Source organism: Rhineura floridana, chromosome 18 (genome assembly GCF_030035675.1).
Source record: "Rhineura floridana isolate rRhiFlo1 chromosome 18, rRhiFlo1.hap2, whole genome shotgun sequence".
NCBI classification, from domain to species: domain Eukaryota; kingdom Metazoa; phylum Chordata; class Lepidosauria; order Squamata; family Rhineuridae; genus Rhineura; species Rhineura floridana.
Window position 1 is genome coordinate 5,975,284 of NC_084497.1, and position 22,734 is coordinate 5,998,017.

The following is a 22,734-nucleotide window of genomic DNA, read 5'->3' on the forward strand; positions in this document are numbered from 1 at the left end:
AAGATTCCAGCTGTCTTATACCATCTAGGTCAGTGTTGTCTACACTGACTGGCAGCGGCTCTCTAGAACTTCAGGCAGGGGTCTTTCCTAACTGTACCTGGAGAAACCGAAGACTGAACCATTTGCATGTAAGGCAGATGCTCTATGGCTACCTGCTTTTGCTGTTCAGGAACAGCAGGGGGCAAAGACAGATACAAGTTTCATGCGCCGGGGACGTCGCTCGGTTGCATGAACTTGTTCTGCACAACTGATCCGAACCTCACAGCAGTCGCTGTCGTCTCAAATGTTCATCTATTATATCAGTCCATTATAGATATGCTTAATATAGTTAAGCAAGAGACTCAAATATATACCAAGTTAGAGCCTTGGTCTCTCACGAGATTATGTCTAGATTCAGAGGCATTCAAGAGGCGGCTGGACAGCCATCTGTCGGGAATGCTTTGATCTGGATTCCTGCATTGAGCCGGGGGTTGGACTTGATGGCCTTATAGGCCCTTTCCAACTCTATGATTCTTCTGTAGGGCTGTGGTTCAATGGGCAGAACATCTGCTTTGCATGCTGAAGGCAGGTTCAATCTCTGAACCACAATGGGGAACAGGATTCTGGACAAGGTAAGCCTTTGGTCTGGTACAGCAGAGGCCCTCTTATGACCACACTTCGCATGTCGTAAACAGCCTCACGCAGCCTCTAGTCCTCATGAGCAAAGCAAATGCTGCTGAGTCATTCATCACAGGGTCAGTGGATGTCCCTCTTACTGCAGAACTAAATGTTTCCCCTAAATCACAGAGAAAGTGCCGCCTTAGAACATTTCCTCCTTCTCTCCATAAAGATTTCCCCTCTCTTAATCACCCCCTTTCTCTCCACCCTTCAAGTAAACGCATCTCTTCCCGTCGGGTTGTACCGTTTTCACACGTTGTTGTTTGCAAGCTGCCAAAATCAACAATGATTACATAATTGTGGGGGAGGGGGTAATGCCAGGAGGGGTGCTTATAGGGTGTGCCCAGGCCGCAAAGATTTATTTTTAACCCAGCAAGAGAGATCAGTGTACCCAAGGCAGGGGTGCTGGGAACATTACAGTCCAGATTGTGTCATTCTTTGCACTCCTCAGACGGAGTTTTTGATTGTTTAAATAACTCCCCAGGATTTCAGGCAGGGAGGGTGTCAAACATTGCAAAAATTTACTCCCTGAAACAAGCAGAAGATCTTGCACAGCTGATCCGGAGACACCATAAGCATGAACAAAGAGGGACGCTGGATCAGCCTAGTTCGCCCACTCAGCCACCATGGGCCGCCATAGGAAAAGATTCCACTGCGCCTTGCTAGGTTCCTCCAGACTGTCAGTATTTTGCAGGAGGGAACAAAGCAAACTTCCTTATATAGAGTCAGACCATTGGTCCATGTAGCTCAGTGCTGTCTCCACTGACCGGCAGCAGCTTTCCAGGCTTTCAGGCATGGAGTCCTCCCCAGCCCTACCTCGAGATTATTGTTACTGTTATTAATGACAACAACAGCAGCAGCAATAACAATATTAACAATAAAATTCATATCCTTCCTCGTAGAAGGAGCCCAGGGTAGCAAACTAAAACACTAAAAACATCATAAAAACAGACATTAGAATATGTTAAAACAAAACATCTTTACTTAAAGCATCTTAAGAAACAATTCCAATACAGACACAGACTGGAATAAGGTCTCTACTTAAAAGGCTTGTTGAAAGAGGAAGCTCTTCGGTAGGCGCCGAAAGGTAACAAAGATGGCGCCTGTCTAATATTTAAAGGGAGGGAGTTCCACAGGGTCGGTGCCACCACACTAAAGGCCCATTTCCTATGCTGTGCAGAACGGACCTCCTGATAAGGTGGTATCTGCAGGAAGCGCTCACCTGAAGAGTGCAGTGATCGACTGGGGATATAAGGGGTGAGACGATCTTTCAGGTATCCTGGTCCTGAGCTGTACAGGGCTTTGAACACCCAAACCAGAACCTTGAACTTAGCCTGGTGCATGCTCACACACGCTACCAGCATCTGAAAAACATTCCCTGCCTTAAAAATCCCAGCGACTTGCTGCCAGCCAGTGCAGGCAATACTGAGCTAGGTGGACCAATGGAGCGACTCAGTATAAGGCGGCTTCCTCCATTAGGTGGAGGCACCGGTGACCTGGGACCTTCTGCGTGCAAAAACGCCACTGACCTGCGGGCCTTCCCCAAAGTCAATTCCAAATTTAGGTTTGCACAATTAAAAGGGATTAAAGCATTCAGACACCACGAAACCCTTTTTTTTTTAAATGGCTTTTTGCAAGAAGGGTGGGAAAATGCACCAGAAAGCGTGGCGTAATAACTGTTTGACAGGAAGCCATATAAATCTGGGCAGAAACAAATCGGGGTGACGGCTCAATCAAAAGCAGGTGTCGTTTAACCTCCGCACAAGCTCTGTGCAGACAAGTCAGGATGAACGCTTCAAAAGTAGGCCATTGGGAGGCTCTCCCGGAGACTTAAAATTTGGCCTCAGATCAGGAGATTGGCGGATCCTGAGCCCCTCCCTTTGTCCTTTGGGTTCAGTCTTTTCTGAGCTGACTAGTAGCCGCTATCCAGGTAATCAGGGTCTCACACGGAGGTCTTACCTAGCCCTGTGTCTGTGTTAGAATTGCTTTTAATACGTTTTCTTCAATAATATGTTTTTAACTTTTTTTTTGTTTTTAAAGGTGTTTTTAACGCTTTTAAAAAATGTTTTTAACGTTGGTTTGTTTTAATGTATTTTAAGGTCCTTTTTATGATGTTTTAAAGTGTTTTTAGCATTTCTGTTTGCCGCCCTGGGCTCCTGCTGGGAGGAAGGGCGGGGTATAAATCAAATAGTAAATAAATAAATACTGCAATCAAAGTAGTTGCGCCACCGCCAAGCAATGGCGCTGCCCTTAAAAATCCAGCAAGATCCAAAATCTTCGTGACTCTGAATAAAGGGCCAATTTAAAGGGGAAGCTGCCCGATTCAGGCCATTGCCTCATCTAGCTCAGTATTCTCCACACTGACTGGCAGCAGCCCTCCAGAGTTTCAGAGAGGGGGGGGCATCCGCAGAAGCTGCAGCAAGTGAGCCCAGGGCTGTAAGCTGCAATGGGCCCCCTGCCACCAGACGCAGCTGCTGCAAGCTGAGCCTCTCCAGGCCATCTGAGCCCTGATCTGCATCACTGTGAGTGGCCGCTGTGGACTGAACCAGGAGCCTTCTGCATTCAAAGCAGATGTGCTACCACTTGAGCTATGGCCCCTTCCAAATACAAGCTGAACGTTGACGGAAGTGGCGCCAAATAACCATGACGGGAAGAGGCAGGTCCCCTATAGCTGTCAAAACACCTCCTACTCCAAAAAAAATATGCTAATCTGAGCTGGGTAATTATCCTGCTTCTTTTTTAAACTGAAAATGCCAGGATTGGACCTTTGGGGGAGGGTTTTTCTGCATGCCAAGTGATCTACTGCTGTGCCAGAGCCCCTCCCCAAGGGTCAAGGAACTGGGCAGGGGGGATGGAATCCTCATGCAAATTGGTATGTTCTGCAAGCAGACAGAAAGCAAGACTTGGGACTCGTCACCTGTCAGGCTCTTTCAATAGCTATTAATATCTTCAGCCTGAAAAGAGAGAGGCATTTTTTGGGGGGGGGGAGGGAGATGAGGTTTTACTGCCCAAAACTTTGGCTGCGTCTGCAGATGCAAGGAGAAAGATTTCATCGTTTCACGGGAAAACCGAGATCCCTCCCAATGGGAGATGAAAACCAGCAGTGAGATGGATCAGGGATAGCCCCAAGCCAAGAAGGCAATGCGAGGCCTTTGCTCGCGCCAAGTCGCAGCTGTTCATTACCTGCATTACTGATATGCCCAGGATTTATTTGTTTATTTATTAATTATTGGGTTTATAGCCCGCCCCTCTTCCCAGCAGGAGCCCAGAAACAAAAACATTAAAAACACTATAAAAACAAACCTTAAAATACATTAAAACAAAACATTAAAAACATTTTTCAAAAAAAGCTTTAAAACATATTTTAAAAAGGGTTAAAAACATTGTTGTTGTTTTTTAAAAAGTATTTCTAACGCAGATGCAGACTGGGATAAGGTCTCCACTTAAAAGGCTTGTTGAAAGAGGAAAGTCTTCAATAGGCGCCGAAAAGATAACAGAAATGGCGCCTGCCTAATATTTAAGGGGAGGGAATTCCACAGGGTAGTACAGATTGGAGTTCGTTCTTCTCCTGCCAGCTGCCACTTTTACCAGTCCTTTTTGTTCCCCTCCCAAAAATACTGATATTTCAAAAGGAAACGTTGATAAATTATGGTTCTTAATATCATATTTTAGAGGCATGCAAAAGGTTGCGGGTTCGGTCCCCGGCCTGTCCCGATAGGGATGGGACAGACTCATCTGAAATCCTGGAGAGCTACTGCCAGCCAGTGCAGGCATTCCTGAGCTATATGTACCAAGGCTTCAACTAGGGATAACAGAGCAGCTCTGCATGGAAAAGGCCCATGGAAAGGCTAGTAAATACCCTTGCTGGAAACCTTGGAGAGCCACTGCCTGGCTGTGTAGGCCATCCCCAGCCAGATCAACCAACGGTCAGTATAAGGCAGCTTCCTACACTCCTGTTAAGTCAGGAGTTTATTCAGAACCCTTTATTCAGAACCCTTTATTCAGAACCATGAGAACTGGGAACTTGCTTTATTTTTAAGGGAGGGACCATCATTCATTCACAGATCATGTGCCTTGCACGCAGAAGGTCTCAGGTTCAACCCCAGATGGCATCTTCAGGTCTAGCTGGGGAAAGCTCCCTATCTGAACTCCTGGAGGGCGGCTGCCAGTCAGTGCAGACAATACCAATCTAAATGGATGAGCGGCCTCACTTTCTTTTAAGACACTTCCAATCTCCCTTAGAGGTGCAGCCACCCATCTGGCTACCTCTCCTCTGCAAATCCCTCCCAGATTAACGCTATCAATCCCACGCAGGATGGATTTTTCCTCCCCAGAAATGTGGCGCTGTGCTAAAAGCTCCCCAGTCTCACGAGGCTCAAGGAGCTTCAGTTTGTTCATTCTGAATGCTGACTTGCCGCCAAGCCAAACAAGTCCGTCTACCTGCACTCACTCGCCCTCCTTCCTTGTCTCTGCTCTTCTTCTCCATGATCGCTTGACATTGGAAGCTCCCTGAGGGCAGAGACCTGTCAGTTTTCTGCTGATGCAGTTCACACCGTGCCAGAAAAAGAAATTGGAGAAAGGAGACTCACTCTCTCCTTTGCTGGATGGCAAGACAGGTCCTGTGCACGCCTCCAGAGGTGAATTGACAACACAGCACTGCTGGATCTGTGTCACAAACTGCAAGGAAAAACGGGTCAGGAGCACCACAGGGCGGTGAGATGCAGCTGACTGGAGCGAGCGAGCCACAACAAGGCAGTGGCCCTGAATTGTGTTGGCTGCTTCGGTCCTCGAGGTGGCCGTGACATTTCCTTCTTGCCACCTCAAAAAGTCGCCATCTCAACCAGCCGGTGCTCCCGTGGCAGAGCACCTACTTTGCAGGCACAAGTAAAGAGATGATAGAATCCTAGAACAATAGTTGCCTGTAAGGCCATCAAGTCCAACCCCCTGCTCAGTGCAGGAATCAAAGTATTTGCATTGCACTTTCAAAGGTCCACAGCCTTGTGGGCGTGACCTAGCTTGTAAGTCCATTTCTTTCATATATTTGTACACCACTTAATACTAAAGAGAGCCAGTGTGGTGCAGTAGTTAAGGTGTTGGACTAGGACCTGGGAGACCAGGGTTCGAATCCCCACACTGCCATGAAGCTCCCTGGGTGACCTTGTGCCAGTCACTGCCTCTCAGCCTCAGAGGAAGGCAATGGGAAACCGCTTCTGAATACTGCTTACCATGAAAACCCTATTCACAGGGTCGCCATAAATTGGGATCGACTTGAAGGCAGTCGATTTCCAATTTTTAATACTAAAACAGTATTTCAGCCATTTACAAAAAAAACAACTAAATTCTACTCAGAGTAGACGCATTGGGATTAATGGACTCAAGTCAGACGTTCTGGCTAGCTTCAGTGAGTGTATTCATGACTAACGTTGAAAAGAACCCAGCATATAAAAAAGGACAACGGAACTGAAAAATTACAATTCAATACAAAACTAATATCTTTTTTTTTTTCAATAATTTTTATTCAGATTTTCATAAAACATACAAGACAAAATCATAAAACATTCAAAGACAAAAAACAAAATCAAAAATAGTTAAACAAAAAGAAAAAAACAAAAAAAAAAAACAAAAATAAAAAATAAAGAGTAAAATATTGACTTCCCATTTGTCAAAGATCAAATCAGTTATAAGTCTATAATATATAACAATCCTGTCTCTTAAGTCATATTATAAAATCACTTTCCTCCAGTAGTTATCTTACTTAATCATCAAATCTCATAAACATTACTTTATTCTTTCCACAAAAAGTCAAAGAGAGGTTTCAATTCTTTAAGAAATATATCTATCAATTTTTTTTTCCAGATAAGCATATCGATTAATCCATCTCATTACTAATTATGATAATCTTATTGTCATAACCATAGTCAAAATAAACATTTCAATTAATCCATCACATCAGAATCTGTTAGGTTCAGTAATTTCAGTAGCCATTGTTCTATTATCCCTATTAGTTCCATTTTCCATCTTCCATCTTCAGTAGTCTTGTTAAGTCCAGTAATTTCAGTATCCAATCTTCCATTATCAGTATTCCATAATAATCTTGCTGTCAAAGCCATAGTCATATAGTAAGAGTCTGATGGGAATTACCTCTATCCCAAATATTTTCTTGCCATCCATTCTGAATAGGTTGCTGAAATACTGCTGTAAAATCATATCTCTGTTCTTTTTTTCAAAATACACTGGGTCATCTCTTGAAAGTTTTTCCATTGTCACATGGCTGCAGTTAATTCCATAGATTTTCTCTATATTGGGCTCCATCACATCATTCCAGTCCAGAAGATTATCCATGCCATTGATAACTTTATCTCTAGAATCTTCATTAATTTCTTCAGAGATAACATTGAGTTCCAAACAATAGATTTTATTTCTAAAGTCCATAGACTCCAAATCTTGTTCCTGTTCCACGTTTGTTCCAATCTCCGGGATCTCCTCTCTCACAGGGACCCCTGTTCCAGTCTCCAGGGTCTCCTCTCTCACAGGGACCCCTGTTCCAGTCTCCAGGGTCTCCTCTCTCACAAGGACCCCTATGTCTTTAATCTCCTGTGTCTCCAAACAATAGATTTTGTTTCTAAAGTCCATAGACTCCAAATCTTTTTCCTGTTCCACGTTTGTTCCAATCTCCGGGGTCTCCTCTCTCACAGGGACCCCTTCCAGGGTCACCTCTCTCACAGGGACCCCTATATCTTTAATCTCCTGCTTCATTTTACTCAATTCAATTTTCAGCTCCTTACAACCCTGTCGCAGGTTTTGTTTCGTTATCTCAATCTCATCCATTATTTTCTGAAACATAGTTATTTCCAGCTTCTCAGCCACTTTCTTAATTGCCATTTTAAAAGAAAAATATAGGAAAACCACTTCTTATTTCAGCAACAATTGGGTTAATACTCCAAACTTGGTGACATCACAGTATAAACAGAGCAGACAGCCTTATCTCTCCATGCTTAAGTAAACAAAATGCAGTTCCCAGGATCGAAACAATTAATGGCGGTCGTCAGGAAACAGATTCGTCAAAATAAAATAGACCAAAAAGAGAGTAGTCTCAGACAATATAATATTCTTCAAAATAAAAATCTGGAATAGAAATCCCTCTTCTGTGTATATCTTTAGAATGCAAATCCAGGACAGCTTTTTGCAACAAAAACAGAGATAAGCTATTAATTAGTGAGTAGCAGAGAGAAGTTATGGCTCCCCAGTGAGATGTCAAAAACCGATCAATCTGGCAAATCTCTTTTAAACAGCAACAATTTAAGTCAAGTAAAAGAAAAATATAGAAAGAAGGGTGCTTGCCTGTTAGTGCGTTCTCTCTTAGAAGATAAGATGAACGTTCGCTTTATCAGATAGAGCTTGTTGTTAAAAATCCGTCCCACCTTCGTCGGCTGGACCTCGTCCCATAAATTAATGAGATCTGGTCGTCCCAACAAAAATAGGCTTTGAGGTTAATCTCTTCGTTTCTCCCTACCCGGGAGAAGTTTAATCAGTCAAAAAAAGAAAAAATCTGACTGATATATCTGAATAAGCTTCTTTTGAGGCAGAAGCCCGTCTCAAAAGCAGGCACAGGCTAAGTCACCCTTCCCGGAAGTCAATACAAAACTAATATCAAGCAATCCCCCCATAGCAAAAAACAATCTTTACAACAACCTTGTAAGGCAGTCTTCACCAACCTAGTGCCCTCCAGAAGTTTTGGATTCCAACACCCATCAGCCCAATCCAGCCTGCATGCGGCAAAGGGAGCGGAGGGGAAACTGAGGCTGCAAGAAGCAGGGTTCTGTGAGTCCTCGGAGCAAATTCATGGCAGTGATGAGATTTGACTTTCTGGTGTAGTGGTTAAGGTGCTGGACTACGACCTAGGAGACCAGGGTTTGAATCCCCACACAGCCATGAAGCTCCCTGGGTGACCTTGGGCCAGTCACTGCCTTTTAGCCTCAGAGGAAGGCAATGGTGAACCTCCTCTGAATACCGCTTACCATGAAACCCCTCTTCATAGGGTCGCCATAAGTCGGAATCGACTTGAAGGCAATCCAAGAGAGGCAGGTCTCTCTAGCCCCTACAAAACTGCATCCTTTCTAGCTTGCACTTTTCCTGTCATGCACATTGTGCAAGCAATTTTCTCGAATGGATTGCATCGCTGCATATCGTTTTCACTGGTGCATAGAGAACAGCCTAACAAAAAATGGGAAGAGGGCAGATTTCATAGGATAGCCGCAGTGCCAATCGCAAACTGTCTCAGGAACAGCAAATGAGAGACAAGGGCGTGAAGGCGCAAGCGGAAGGGAATTTCTAACCCATCTGTAGCTCACATAGCTCTTGTCATTATTGATTTATTATTGACAGAGCTAAAGCACTGCACATTGCAACGTATCGCTTCGACAACCGATCAATACCCATGAAGTCAATCATGAAATCTGGGAGATGCCCACTGCTCTTGCCTGCACTGCAGCGGAGGTAGCACCCATTCCAACTCTGCCACCCCTTTTTCAGGTTTTGTCCCAAGAGACCTTTTGCAAGCAGAGCCAATCAAAGAGCTTGATCGTCAGCTGAGCAGAGCCAACATAGGAAAGCGGTGCTCACGAAGCTGTCACCTTCTCCTGCCTCCGGGGCGAGGTCAGCACCGAGACAGCTCCAAGAATCAAAGGGCCTTTGACCCCCGCCAAAGCAAGTTCTGTGAAGCCGAGGTGATTCACAAGTGACGCGTACAACAGTGAGGGCAGCCCGGAGCTGAGCAAAAATAACAAGTGATAATATAATAATATAATAAGCAGGCTAGGGAGGAGGGACAGAGAGAGATTGGCTTGGACTGGTTTCTTGGATGGCACTGCAATGGATGCCAGATGCCAGAAGGCTGAGAGCAGTAATGCAGTGCCGAATTCAGAAGTGCAGGGTCCCTTCATGTTAGTCAGAGCCATGCCCCTCCCCCTTTCCCCCCTCTGCTGGGTTGAGAATGAGACCCTTGTTAATGTCTTCTCCCAGAACAAACATCCCTAGGAGCCCCCAGGCATGAACATGGAGAATGTTAGCTACTGAGAAGAGTCTTCTCACTGGCTGACTCACCTCCTTTCACTCTGACTGGCTCCAAACAGCAGGAAAGGACAAGGAAGCATGTGAGAAGGCTCTTCTCAGTGGCTAACACACTCCCCTTTCATGCTGATTGGCTTGCAGGATGCTGGAGACATAGGGACCTTGCTCCCCCCCAAAATAAAGGGTCTAAGATACTCCCAAGACCCCTCACGACTACACCCATGCACACAAAAGTGAATATATTTGTTAAAACAGCATGCAAAATGCATTATATTAGGGGAAATTGCTTGCAAAAAAATGTTCGCATTAGTCAAAACTACAGATAAAAGTGCATTTATTGGCAGAAATCCACACTAAAATGCTGAACATTTTTCATTAGTATTTTTTTTTTAAAAAATCAGATTGCTGCAGAAGTGAAGATTGGAAAAGTAAGAAACTGAGGGAACTGAAAGTGACAGATCCTTCCACCCTAGTCACACTCGGAGTAAACACTGAAATGAAAAGGCATGACTAACTTAATCAATGCCAATGGACTGACTCTGAGTAGAAAGTAGTTGGCAATATCCCCGAGTAGTCATTTGTTTGATTTAGTAGTTTAAAAGTTTATTTATTTATTTATATCCCGCCATTCCTCCCAGCAGGAGCCCAGGGTGGCGAACAAAAACACTAAAAACACTTTAAAACATCATAAAAACAGACTTTAAAATGCATTAAAACAAAACATCTTTAAAAACATTTTTAAAAGCTTTCAAAACATCTTTTTTTTAAAAAAAAGGCTAAAAACATTTTTTTAAAAAAGGTTTAAAAACATCTTAAAAAGCAATTCCAACACAGACGCAGAATGGGATAAGGTCTCTACTTAAAAGGCTTGTTGAAAGAGGAAGGTCTGGTCAAGGAGGAAGTTGCAAACCACACCTTGGGAGCTTTGGCAGAAAAGCAATATATAATTTCTGCAAATATATAAATAAGGAACTTTGCAGCTTCCTGGCCAAAACCAGAGCCATTCCTGGAATTTCAAGGGAACAGCATAACAAAGTTGCCACAGCCAGCCCAGGAGGCTATGGAGTTTCATGCACCCACTGCAAGCCATCCAAGATGAGTACTTTTTTCTTTTAAGGTTAAAAGAACTGTTGTTATGTACCTTCAAGTCGATTACGACTTATGGTGACCCTATGAATCAGCGACCTCCAACAGCATCTGTTATAAACCACCCTGTTCAGATCTTGTAAATTCAGGTCTGTGGCTTCCTTTAGGGAATCAATCCATCTCTTGTTTGGCCTTCCTCTTTTTCTACTCCCTTCTGCTTCCCCCAGGCATTATCGTCTTTTCTAGTGAATCCTGCCTTCTCATTATGTGTCCAAAGTATGATAACCTCAGTTTCATCATTTGAGTTTCTAGAGATAGTTCCGGTTTAATTTGTTTTAACACCCCATTATCTGCCTTTGTTGCGGTCCATGGTATGTGCAAAGCTCTCCTCCAAAAACACATTTCAAAAGAGAAAATGATTTTTCTCTCATTTGCTTTTTTCACTGTCCAACTGTCACACCCTTACACAGAGATAGGGAATACCATGGTCTGAAAGATTCTGACTTTGGTGTTCAGTGATACATCTTTGCACTTGAGGACCTTTTCTAGTTCTCTCATAGCTGCCCTCCCCAGTCCTAGCCTGCTTCTGATTTCTTAAAACAAAGAATAAAAACCCTTAGACACTTTGTACTGCTGTTAAGGTGAAGTCTTCCACCTACAGATTCAGGGAGAAATGCAATTCAGTTCTCTTTCAAATGTATTTATTTTATTTTATTTATTAAATTTGTTGCGGTTATCCTGCCACTCTGGGCGACGTACAATAAAATACAAATACATTCTCTGAAAAACATAAGCAGAAAAATTAAAACCACCCCTAGCACTACAATCTAACAACCTAAACCCCCTCCCCAGCCTCGTCGAAGAGCCAAGTCTTCAAGGCCTGTCGAAAGCACAGCAAGGAGGGGGCCTAGCGGAGGTCAGTTGGCAAGGCATTCCATAGCGAAGGAGCCACTACAGAGAAGGCTCTTGACCTAGTCCTCTCCAGTCTAGCTGCTTTTGTAGGGGGAATAAGGAGTGAACCATTCATTTTAAAGGCAAATCTACCTCAGTTTGCACTTTCCAAAAGAACACGCAAACCAAGCTGCAGCCATCCTTGGACATGTACCCTTTTCAAATTGTGCAGCACAGTTTTCCAACCACAAATATGCATACTAAGGTAAAGTGTCCACCAAAATGCAACTATTCTTGAAAAACCACATACAAAAATGCATTCTGTTGGTGGAACATCAGACAGAAGCACTTGCAGAACAACCTGTGGACATTCGCACTAACATGCCCACAACTGTGTGTGTTGGGAAAGTGCTGAAGGGTTCTCGTGAGGACTTTAAAAAGATATAATACTGAAAAGCGATGTGGAGAAGTGAATTTAAGAGAGGAGAATTTGGAAATGGAGAGGAACCAAAAGGGACAGATTCGCTCACCCCTCCTGGAAGAGTTCTCTGAAAGCCACCCACCTTCAGTCTTGGGGGGGAGAGCAGGTTGACTTTTGCACACACACAAAATGCAATGCCACAAAGGGCGGCGCCAAAAGGTTTGGCACAGCGCTGAAAAAAAACAAACTGGGGGAAGATAGGCTTGCAATCATTTTGCATCATGTCACTCAAAGGCCCAGAAAAACAGAGTCTCATTCAACCATCAGCTATGGCACCATGAAAAGTCTTCAAGGGAGGGCCACAGGGTTAATTTCCGTGTCCTAAAACATGACCTACTTCTTTGATTTGGCATGCTCAGAATGAATTATTTGGGGTTTCAAGAGTCAAGGAGCATGCAAGGATCTCTTTTAAATCTAATTTGATTAACAAATCTTCCCTTGGATCCTCTCATTCCCCAGCCAAGTACTCCCTGCATGTGCTCCTGTCCACATCCACCTTGCACAGAACCTCCCTCTGGAGATTAACCTACTTTCCCACAAGCAGGAATGCAATGCAAGACGCTGCAAAATCAGGCAGCTCACGTGAGCAAGCCAGGTAATTATGGGTATAAATGGGTAACATATGGAGATAATCATAATTAGTATAAACAATACATTTCTTGTTTTTTGAGAGAGAGGGAACTATGGAGCAGAAAAATCACAGTTCCATCAGAGGAAAACTAGGCTGGATCATTAGGAAACTCTGAGATCCAAAGAGAAGGTCATATGAAGATCATGTTGTAAGGATTTTTGGCCAGAGTCATTAGGCTGCAACTGACGTAGGGATTGGGGGAGAAATTCAATCCAATTTACATTTGAGGTGAACCTACCTCATTTGCACTTTCCAAAACAGCACACGGAGCAAAACCAAGCCATCCCCCCAAATCAACATTTTCCCATATTTTGCAATGTAGTTCTTTCATTGTGCACACAAAAATGCACATACTGGTGTGCAGTGTACATAAAAAATGCATATATTAGCAAAAACAATGTACAAAAAAAGTGTTATATTCAGGGGTATAGTCATCCAGGGTCGGGGGGGGTCGTACACCCATGTCCCTATGTATGAGCCAATCAGCATGAAAAGGGAGCATGCTAGACACTAAGAAGAATCCTTGTTCTTCCATGCTGATTGAAGCCAATCAGAGTGAAAAAGAGGCAAGTCAGCCACTGAGAAGACTCTTCTCAGCAGTTAACTCACAACCTCCCCTTCCTTCCTGCTAGGGATGTCTGTTGTACTGTAGTGTGGACTCACAAGGCAACAGGGAGAGTGAGGGAAAGTGGGTGAGGCAATGTGGCATGACTATCATGAAGGCAGAGCTTGGAAAAGTTACTTTTTTGAACTACAACTCCCATCAGCCCCAGTCAGCATGGCGCTGGCTGGGGCTGATGGGAGTTGTAGTTCAAAAAAGTAACTTTTCCAAGCTCTGCATGAAGGGACCCTACACTTCTGAATTTGCCTCTACACTACTGGCTATATTAGGGGAAATTGCAGTGCAAAGATGTGTACATTAGGCAAAATTGCATACAAAAGTGTGTATCAGGAGATATTCGCCACGAAAAGCTGATAAATTTACATGAGGATTTTTTTTTTTAAATCACAACCTGTTGTGGAAACATAGAGAACTGAATTTAAAATTGAAAAAAAAAATGAGAGAAGCCAAAATCAACAATTTTGCCCATCCGTAATCCAATGCAAGTCCTACTCAGAGTAGACCCACTGAAATTGACATGACTATAATTAATATGAACAGGTCTACTCTAAATAAATCTTCATTGGCTACAACTCTTTTGCCCAGTCTAACCTGAAGGGAATTCTGAACCAAAAAGTATCCAATGTGCCTAACCCTAAATGCACCAGGGGAGGGCTCAACAGCTTCCCTCCTTGTATTCTAGTAAGGATGGGCAAGCAATTCGATTCCATTCACATTTTAAGCTGAATCTATTAAATTTGCACTTTCTGAGACAACGCGAGAACCCAAACACAGCCATCCTTCAAAATTTGAACTTATCCAAATTCTGCAATGCAGTTCGCCAACCAAACAACGTTTACAAAAGTGCATATGTTTGGGGAAAGCATGCATAAAAATGAATATACGAATTAAAAATAATATACAAAAATGCATCATCTGGCGAGGAATTGCTTGCAAAAATGCGTACATTAGTCAAAGCTTGCCTACAATAAATGTGATTATTGGGAGAATTTGCGCTAAAATGCTGGAGAATTTTCATGAGGATCTTTTTTAAAAAAACTTCTGCAGAAATGTGGAAAACTGAATTTAAGGTTGGAAAAATAAGAAACTGAGAGAATCAAAACAGACAGATCTTCCCTACATCTCTACATTCTAGGCAAGAAGCCCCAACCAGCCAGGGTTGATTTTGGTAGTCTAGGTAGCCAAGGCCACCCTCTCCCTCCAAGTGCATTGTGCTCATGCAGAGTCTTTCACGTGGAAAATCTCCACTGTCCTGACTTGCATCATGAAGGGAGCTACCACAGGTGTGGCCTTGATGGTCTCCTTTTTGTCTCACACGCCTTTCAAAGCGCTCAGGAGGAACGTGCCCCATTCTATCTCTTTCATCTGAAGCCAAACTGCACATGTAGTTGTTTGTTTACATCCTGCTTTTTGGAGCCAAGCCCCGATAAGGCACCTTACAAAATAGGGAATGCAGCTTAAAACGTTGCAATGCAAGGAAATATCAGATTACACCATGCCAGTTAATGTTTCTGTTGACCATATTAGTTATGATTCTCACGTTTTAAATTACCCAAGCTAGTGAAGAAGAACATCAAAAAGAACAAGCTGCTGAATCAGACCAAAGACCCATCTAGTTCAGTATCCTATTTTCCCACAGTGGATAAGCAGATGCCCCAATTGGAAAGCCACAGGCAAGAAAAGACCCTTCGCTTTTTCCCGCCCCCCACCCCAGATTCCGGCCTCTACCCTCTTACAGCTAAACGCAGAAACAATCCCATCAAAGCATGGTCAAGGATACTTAGCAGTCACAGAGAAATTCAGTTTGGTTTGCCTCTGAATGCAAACCAGCTTAATTAGTTTGCATTCCTGAACAGAACACACAGAAGAAAAACAGCAGCAGTCCTTCAAATAGCACGGGTCTCCCAAATTTTGCAATGCAGTTTTCTCCAGAAATGTGCATGTTAGGGGGGGAAGTGCATTTTTTAAAAAACAAACCAACCATCCATATATTAATGAAAACAACTTTCAAAAGGGGGGAATTGCTTGCAAAAACGTGTACATTAAGAGAAATGCACATTCGGATGCTGACAAATTTTCATGAGGGTTTTTTAAACAAACCACCAAAATCTCAAGCTGATGTAGAAACATCAATATATATATATAATGCATGCATTTCCCGCCTGTGCATAGCTGTGGGGTGGACTGAATGAACAGCATACGTTGGCAAACCACGCTGCTGTTCTCAGTACACTATCTCTCAAGACATTGCGATCTGACCAGTGGAAAAACAGGATGTGGTTAACTTTATGGCTGTAAACGATACTGACATCTGTAGTGGTTAAATAACTGCCTGCATATTGCCACGTAGATAATGCTGTTGTACTATGTATGTACGTGATGTTATACAATAGTTAAAGGTCATAGGCTGTTTATGGAGAAAAAATAATCCACGCCTCCAGGCGGAGGTAAAATAAAAGCGGAGACCAGAATTACGAGGGGGGCTCCGAAATTGAACTCTGGTCTCACCGTGTCTCACTGTGTCGTGATATCTACATCTGGTGACCCCGACGTGATTCAGAACAAACACCCTCGTACCCACTGGCAGGATCAGCCAACGGTGCACCTCAGCGTACAGCTCCCATTCGTGAGTATGGGGGGGGAATTGTCAGCTCAGCAGAAGGTTCATGCACAAGAGCTACAAAAAATTTTAAAACAGGATACCTCAGCTTTTGTAAGTCGTTCTCACATTGAATCATTGTTAAAAACAATTCAATGTCAATGTCCATGGTATCCAGAGCAAGGATCGCTACGTCAGTCAGATTGGATAAAGATAGGGAGAAAATTACATGAAGAACCAAGAGCACCTATTCACCATCTCTTATTATGGCAAAAGTGTGCTGAGGCCATTAGTCATTTAGGGATAAAAGAGACATCGCTGTTTGCCAATTCTGACCAGAAAACTCCTCTTTATCCCCAACTTTCTTTACCTACACCTGAAAAGGATATTGAGAAATTTGTAAATGCTCCTCCATATAGCCCTCCAGTCCAACAAGAACAGGTTACTGGGAAGGTTAAAGCAGCCATAGCTCAGGCTGCAGCCTCAGGATTATTATCTATGGAAGAAATGGGAGACTGGGAGGGTACAATTTCAGCTTTTCCCGTTACATATCAGCCAGATCCTAATAATGCTAATAATCGCATAGCAACTTGGACAGCTCTTCCGTTTTCTGTTATTAGAGAAATAAATAAGGCAGTAAGAGAATATGGGATTACGGCTAATTATGTACAAGGGATGTTGGAAGGAGTAGCTACTGGATATAACATGATCCCTCAAGATTGGAAGGATCTCTTTAGGATGATTTTGACTCCTTCGCAATATGTAGTTTGGGACCAAGAATTTAGACATGCTGCTATAGCAGCTGGGGATGCTAATATCATTCCCGAGCAAATTTATGGGTCAGGTAATTTTGCTACCATAGCACAACAAGGGGTATTGCCTGAAGCCGCATTTCATCGAACTGCTGAGTGTATACAGAAAGCATTTAAAAAGGTGCCTGCTGGGAAAGAACCCTTACGTTCTTTTACGAATGTACGGCAGCAAGCAACAGAGCCCTATTTTCAGTTTGTTGACCGTTTGAAAGAGGCTCTGACACGGCAGGTTGATAACCCTCAGGCACAAGGGGAATTATTGTTAAAATTAGCTTACGAGAATTCTAACACAGACTGTAAAAAGATTTTGAAAAACATTATTCATAGACCTCAATATGAATTGGGAGACATGATTCAAGCTTGTGCAGAGGTAGGTACACATGTTCATGCCATGACATTGTTAGCTGGGGCATTAAGACAGGGTAACAAACCTACAGGCAATTGTTTTAATTGTCAAAAGCCTGGTCATTTCAGAAGGGAATGTCGGGCTCCTGGCGGAGGAGCATTTAAAGGTGGGGGCACTGTTACAAACCGGCCAAAGAAGATCTGTCCGAAATGTAAAAAGGGTTATCATTGGGCTAATCAGTGTCGTTCAGCTCCCACTACCAATACCAATGTGTCTTCCCGTCCTATTGAGGGAAACTGAACTTGGGGCAGGCTTCCAGCCCCGAATCTCAAGGAAGTGTACCCACCCCTGCTACTCAAGGAAGCGCTGGAATTGATTTAATACATGCAGAGTCAAAAGATGTTCCTTTGCCTGGAGCAGTTCTTTTAATGCCTACCACACTCACTGGCCCTTTACCAGAAGGCACCGTAGGCCTTGTACTACCGCGATCCTCTGCTTCCAAGAATAATATAATGGTGGTACCTGGTGTTATTGATTCTGATTATCAGGGAATTATTTATATTCAGTATTGGAGTCACCTTCCCCTTCAGTTGAAGAAGGGAGATTCTTTTGCGCAACTATTGTTATTGCCATATCGTCTTTTCACATCGAACACTTCCTCCCAAAAACGTACTGGTGGATTCGGATCTACAAGGACGAAATCGCCGAGTGTGAGTATTTCAGGTAATCCTTTCCATCCACAGGTAGCTGCAGTACTGGCAGAAGTGACCAGGGAGAAACCGGTTCGTAAGTATTGTTTAAACAATGTTATTTTTGAAGGTATTATAGATTCTGGGGCAGATGTCACAGTAATTGCTGAACATAACTGGCCATCCTCTTGGCCAGTAGAAGTGGCCCCTTCTGTGTGGGGAGTGGGCGGAGCTCAGGATTCAAAACGGAGTAAGGATTGGATACAAGTTGTTGCTCTTGATGGTGATCGTATAGCCCACATTCGCCCTTGTATTTTGGACATTTCAGTAAATCTGTGGGGAAGGGATTTACTGGAGCAATTCCAGACCACCATTGTTATTAATGATTAGCCAACAAAAGGCAGCTCTTCCTTTACAATGGAAGACAGACATACCCATTTGGGTAGAACAATGGCCCTTACCCAAAGAAAAATTAGAAGCTCTGCACCAACTGGTAAAGGAGCAACTGGAAGCTGATCATATAGCAGAAAGTAATAGCCCTTATAACACCCCAGTGTTTGTGATTAAAAAGAAATCTGGAAAGTGGAGGCTCTTACATGATTTACGAGAAATAAATAAATTAATTGTGCCCATGGGTCCGCTACAATGTGGGACGCCTAATCCAAATTTAATTCCATATGACTATTCCTTAGCTATTATAGACCTGAAAGATTGCTTTTTCACAATACCGTTACAAGCGCAAGACGCACCGAAATTTGCGTTTACTGTTCCCGTATATAATAACTCTGGCCCTGCGCAACGATATCAATGGAAAGTGCTACCTCAGGGCATGTTAAATAGTCTCTTATTTGGGCACAATTTCATGTCGTTCCTCATCAGATCCACGGCTTCAAATTACACAAAAAATTCCTATCCAGTTTCAATCTGTAATCAGTTTACAACCCTTACCTGCGGTCACGGTCTATACTGATGGCAGTCCAACTAGAGGGGTTGTTGCATGGCACGAGCAGGGGGTTTGGAAGACAATTTTCACCTTACCCCAAACTTCCGCTCAGAGATCTGAGTTGGCCGCTGTTAGTATGGCGCTGTTGACTTTTGCAAATCAGGAGGTTAACATTATTACCGATAGTCTTTATGTTAAGAATGTTGTACTTGCATTACCCGGTAGTTATGTCTCTCCCATGCTGGACACTAATCTACTTGCTCTTATGCTTACACTTCAAAAACTCATACATACTCGGTCTTGTCGATTTGCTATATTTCATATTCGCAGTCATCAACCTTTCCCAGGATTGTTAACAGAAGGTAATCAATATGCTGATCAGGCTCTTCGTGCCCTCCTTTGCACACCCATAGAAAGTCATGCCCTTCATCATCAAAATGCTAAAGCACTCCAGAAGCAATTCCATCTTACTGCCCAGGAAGCCTCTGCCATTATTCAACAATGTCCCCAATGCACACAGTTAACTCTATCCCCAGAACCAGGAGTGAACCCACGAGGTCTCATAGTTAACCAGTTGTGGCAAATGGATGTTACACATTTTCCTACTTTCTCCCCATGGAAGTATTTGCATGTTACAGTAGATACATATTCCGGATACATATGGGTAACTCCTCAGAAAGGGGAAAAAACTAAGAATGTTATTAATCATGTCATTCGTTCTATTGCCATCATGGGCCAACCTCAGACGATAAAAACTGATAATGGCCCTGCATATGTTTCACAGCAATTTGCACAGTTTTGCACTAAGTGGTCCATTACACATTTGTTTGGTATTCCTTATAATTCTACAGGTCAAGCTGTCGTCGAACGTACCAATCGTACCCTTAAAGAGCATTTGCTTAAACAAAAACAAAAAGGAGGAGTACCACTGGGATTGGCCACCAAAGAGGAGTGGCTGGCACAAGTGTTGTTTACCATTAATCATTTAAATTTGTCTCAATCTCCCAATACTCATTTTTCCTTTTCTACTCGAGCGCAGCGGCATTTTCAGCAGTCGGAGTCTCTACCTGCCCCGCGGGTGCAGTTTCGGCAACTACCAAATCCAGAGTGGAAAGGCCCAGTTCCGCTTATAACGTGGGGTCGAGGTTACGCGGCTGTGTCTACGCCTGACGGTCCTGTGTGGGTACCTGCTAGGTGTATCCGGCCCTGGAAAGACGATGTCCTGGCACGATAATCTTAAGAATCCCATCCCTAATTTTTCTCTGCAACTTCAGGATACTGGGATGTCTTCCAGGAAGCGTGGTCGGAATGTTCCGCAACCTCCCGTGACTTGGGGCCAAATAAAGAACTTAGCAACACAAGCAGAAAAAGCAATGGAACAAGCCGGGGTGGACAAGACAACTGAGAATACCATTCTTGCTTTAATTGCGTCTTTAAATACAAATTCTATTTTTGTACTTTGCATTTGTTGGATTTTAGGAAGCGCCGGGGCTGACAGGTTGGGGCAGGAGTTGGGGATGCGGTTTCAACACAATATCTGGGTTCAGTTAGCAAGAATGACAAATGTGAGTGACTTTTGCATGACTGAACATGTACAGGAAATGGGTATGTTGGGAACATGTTTAATACCCGTATGCAAAGCACCTGGGGATATTGGGAACATTACAGGACTTGGGCGGTTCATGAATACTTCAGAGATTAAATATCATACTGTTTCGAATTGGGGAACTCCAACCTTCCAGCTGCCTGTTAATGCTTTTCAATTATTTACATCACATGTTGCAAATTCCATTAATAATACGTGTGCTCGGATGGTTAATTGTAGTCGACATAAGGTGCAGAAGGGATGTCTAAAGGTTGGGAGACCCACATGGAATTGTACACAGCACATTAACATATCCAGTATGTACGGACACATTCCTTTACCAGGTGGATGGTTTTGGACATGTGGAGAAACCACTTTTAATTATGTTCCCGCTAATATTTCTGATACCATCTGTTGCCTGAGTCGACTGGTTCCCATTTTCCTTCATAAAAGGGAGTTGCTAGCCCAACGTAGGAAAAGAGAAGCTGTTGCCATGCCGGCTGATTGTAATGACAAGGTGGAATTGCTTAATAAAGCAGAAAGTGTATCACTAGCCATCTCCCTTGTTGGACTTCCTGCATTGGCAGTAAGTAACAGCAATCAATTACATAAATTAGCCTGTAATTATGTTAAGATGATAAATGCCACCTCTCGAGCCATTGCTTTGTTAAATGAAGAGCAGGGTATATTAAGACAAGCTATCTTGGATAATCGTGCAGCTATAGATTACCTGCTATTACAACATCAGTTGGGGTGCGAAACTATAAAGAATATGTGCTGTTTTAATTTAACTGACAACAGTTTTGAAATCAGAGCACAGGTAAAAAACTTGAAGGATCTAGCTAATAACATTTTGCAGGACGCCCCTACAACTTGGTGGCAGTGGCTTTGGAGTTGGCTGCCCACTGGATGGCTAAGTCAGATTCTTAGATATGCTATTCTTTTACTCATTTTAAGTATAGGCTTATGCTGTTTTTTACAATACCTTTTCCAGACGTGTACACCTGTTGCTCCGCGACCATTACGTAGTAATTACTTTTTGCTAAAAAATAAAAAAGGGGGAGATGTGGGGTGGACTGAATGAACAGCATACGTTGGCAAACCACGCTGCTGTTCTCAGTACACTATCTCTCAAGACATTGCGATCTGACCAGTGGAAAAACAGGATGTGGTTAACTTTATGGCTGTAAACGATACTGACATCTGTAGTGGTTAAATAACTGCCTGCATATTGCCACGTAGATAATGCTGTTGTACTATGTATGTACGTGATGTTATACAATAGTTAAAGGTCATAGGCTGTTTATGGAGAAAAAATAATCCACGCCTCCAGGCGGAGGTAAAATAAAAGCGGAGACCAGAATTACGAGGGGGGCTCCGAAATTGAACTCTGGTCTCACCGTGTCTCACTGTGTCGTGATATCTACACATAGCAACACTGTTTCCATCACCACCTCCATTATCTGGTGAAACTATCAAGTTAGAAGAAAGCCATGTCAGTTTTGCTAATACCAATACCCTTCTAGTCCTCCAGCCTCCGCATCAAGCCAATAAGGTCAAGAGGAAATCTTCCAAATCTCACTGTGGTCCTCTTTGGTAGCGTGGTGCTAGCATGCAACTCAATGGTCTCTAGTTTGAATTCTTGTCGTTCTTTGAATATTTCAGGGATGGAAGACAAATCTAGTTTGGCCCAGATTTTAAAGCAAACCTACTTAATTCATTTTCTGAAACAACGCACAAACCAAAGCCAGCTATTCTTCAAAATGCACAATTCTCTGAAATTTAGCAGTGGGGAAAAGTGTACACACCAGCGCATGTGTTCAAGAAAGCACCGTATAAAATCCATTATACAAGGGAAAATTGCTTGCAAAGATGTGTATGTTAGGCAAAACTGCACACAGGTGGGTGTATGTTGGGAAAAATCTGCACTAAAATGCTGACTAATATTCATGTGGGCTTTAAAAATTCATAAACCAATCCAGAAATGTTGAGAACTGAAGACCGGGAAAAGAAGAAATTGAAACGAATAGATTTGTACATACCTAATGCCCATTCTCTTACTTCTGGGTATCGCTTGTAGAACGCGATGATTTGGGTTGGAGAAAACTGCATTGCAAAATTTGGGAGACCCACACATTTTGAAGGACTGCTGCGTTTTCTTCGGGGCATTCTCTGTTGAGGAAGTGCAAAGTAACTTATTAGATTTGGTTTAGCGTTTATATCCTGCTTTTAAGTCAAAACAACACTCAAAGCATCTTCCAATACAAAGCAACAAAAATGCAACAGAAAATAGCAAAATGACATATCCACTGTAATAACACCA

At 43.1% G+C, this 22,734-nt stretch overlaps 1 protein-coding gene across 16 annotated transcripts in view; it reads right to left on the minus strand.

The window, feature by feature from the left end:
- Window positions 1-22,734, minus strand: part of SLC5A5 (solute carrier family 5 member 5) — a 93,717-nt gene that overhangs the window by 40,840 nt on the left and 30,143 nt on the right. For all 16 annotated transcript variants that reach the window (XM_061602257.1, XM_061602254.1, XM_061602256.1 and 13 more), the window contains one exon: window positions 22,454-22,583. The gene's annotated coding sequence lies outside the window, so the exon portion shown is untranslated. The remainder of the gene's footprint in view (window positions 1-22,453; window positions 22,584-22,734) is intronic.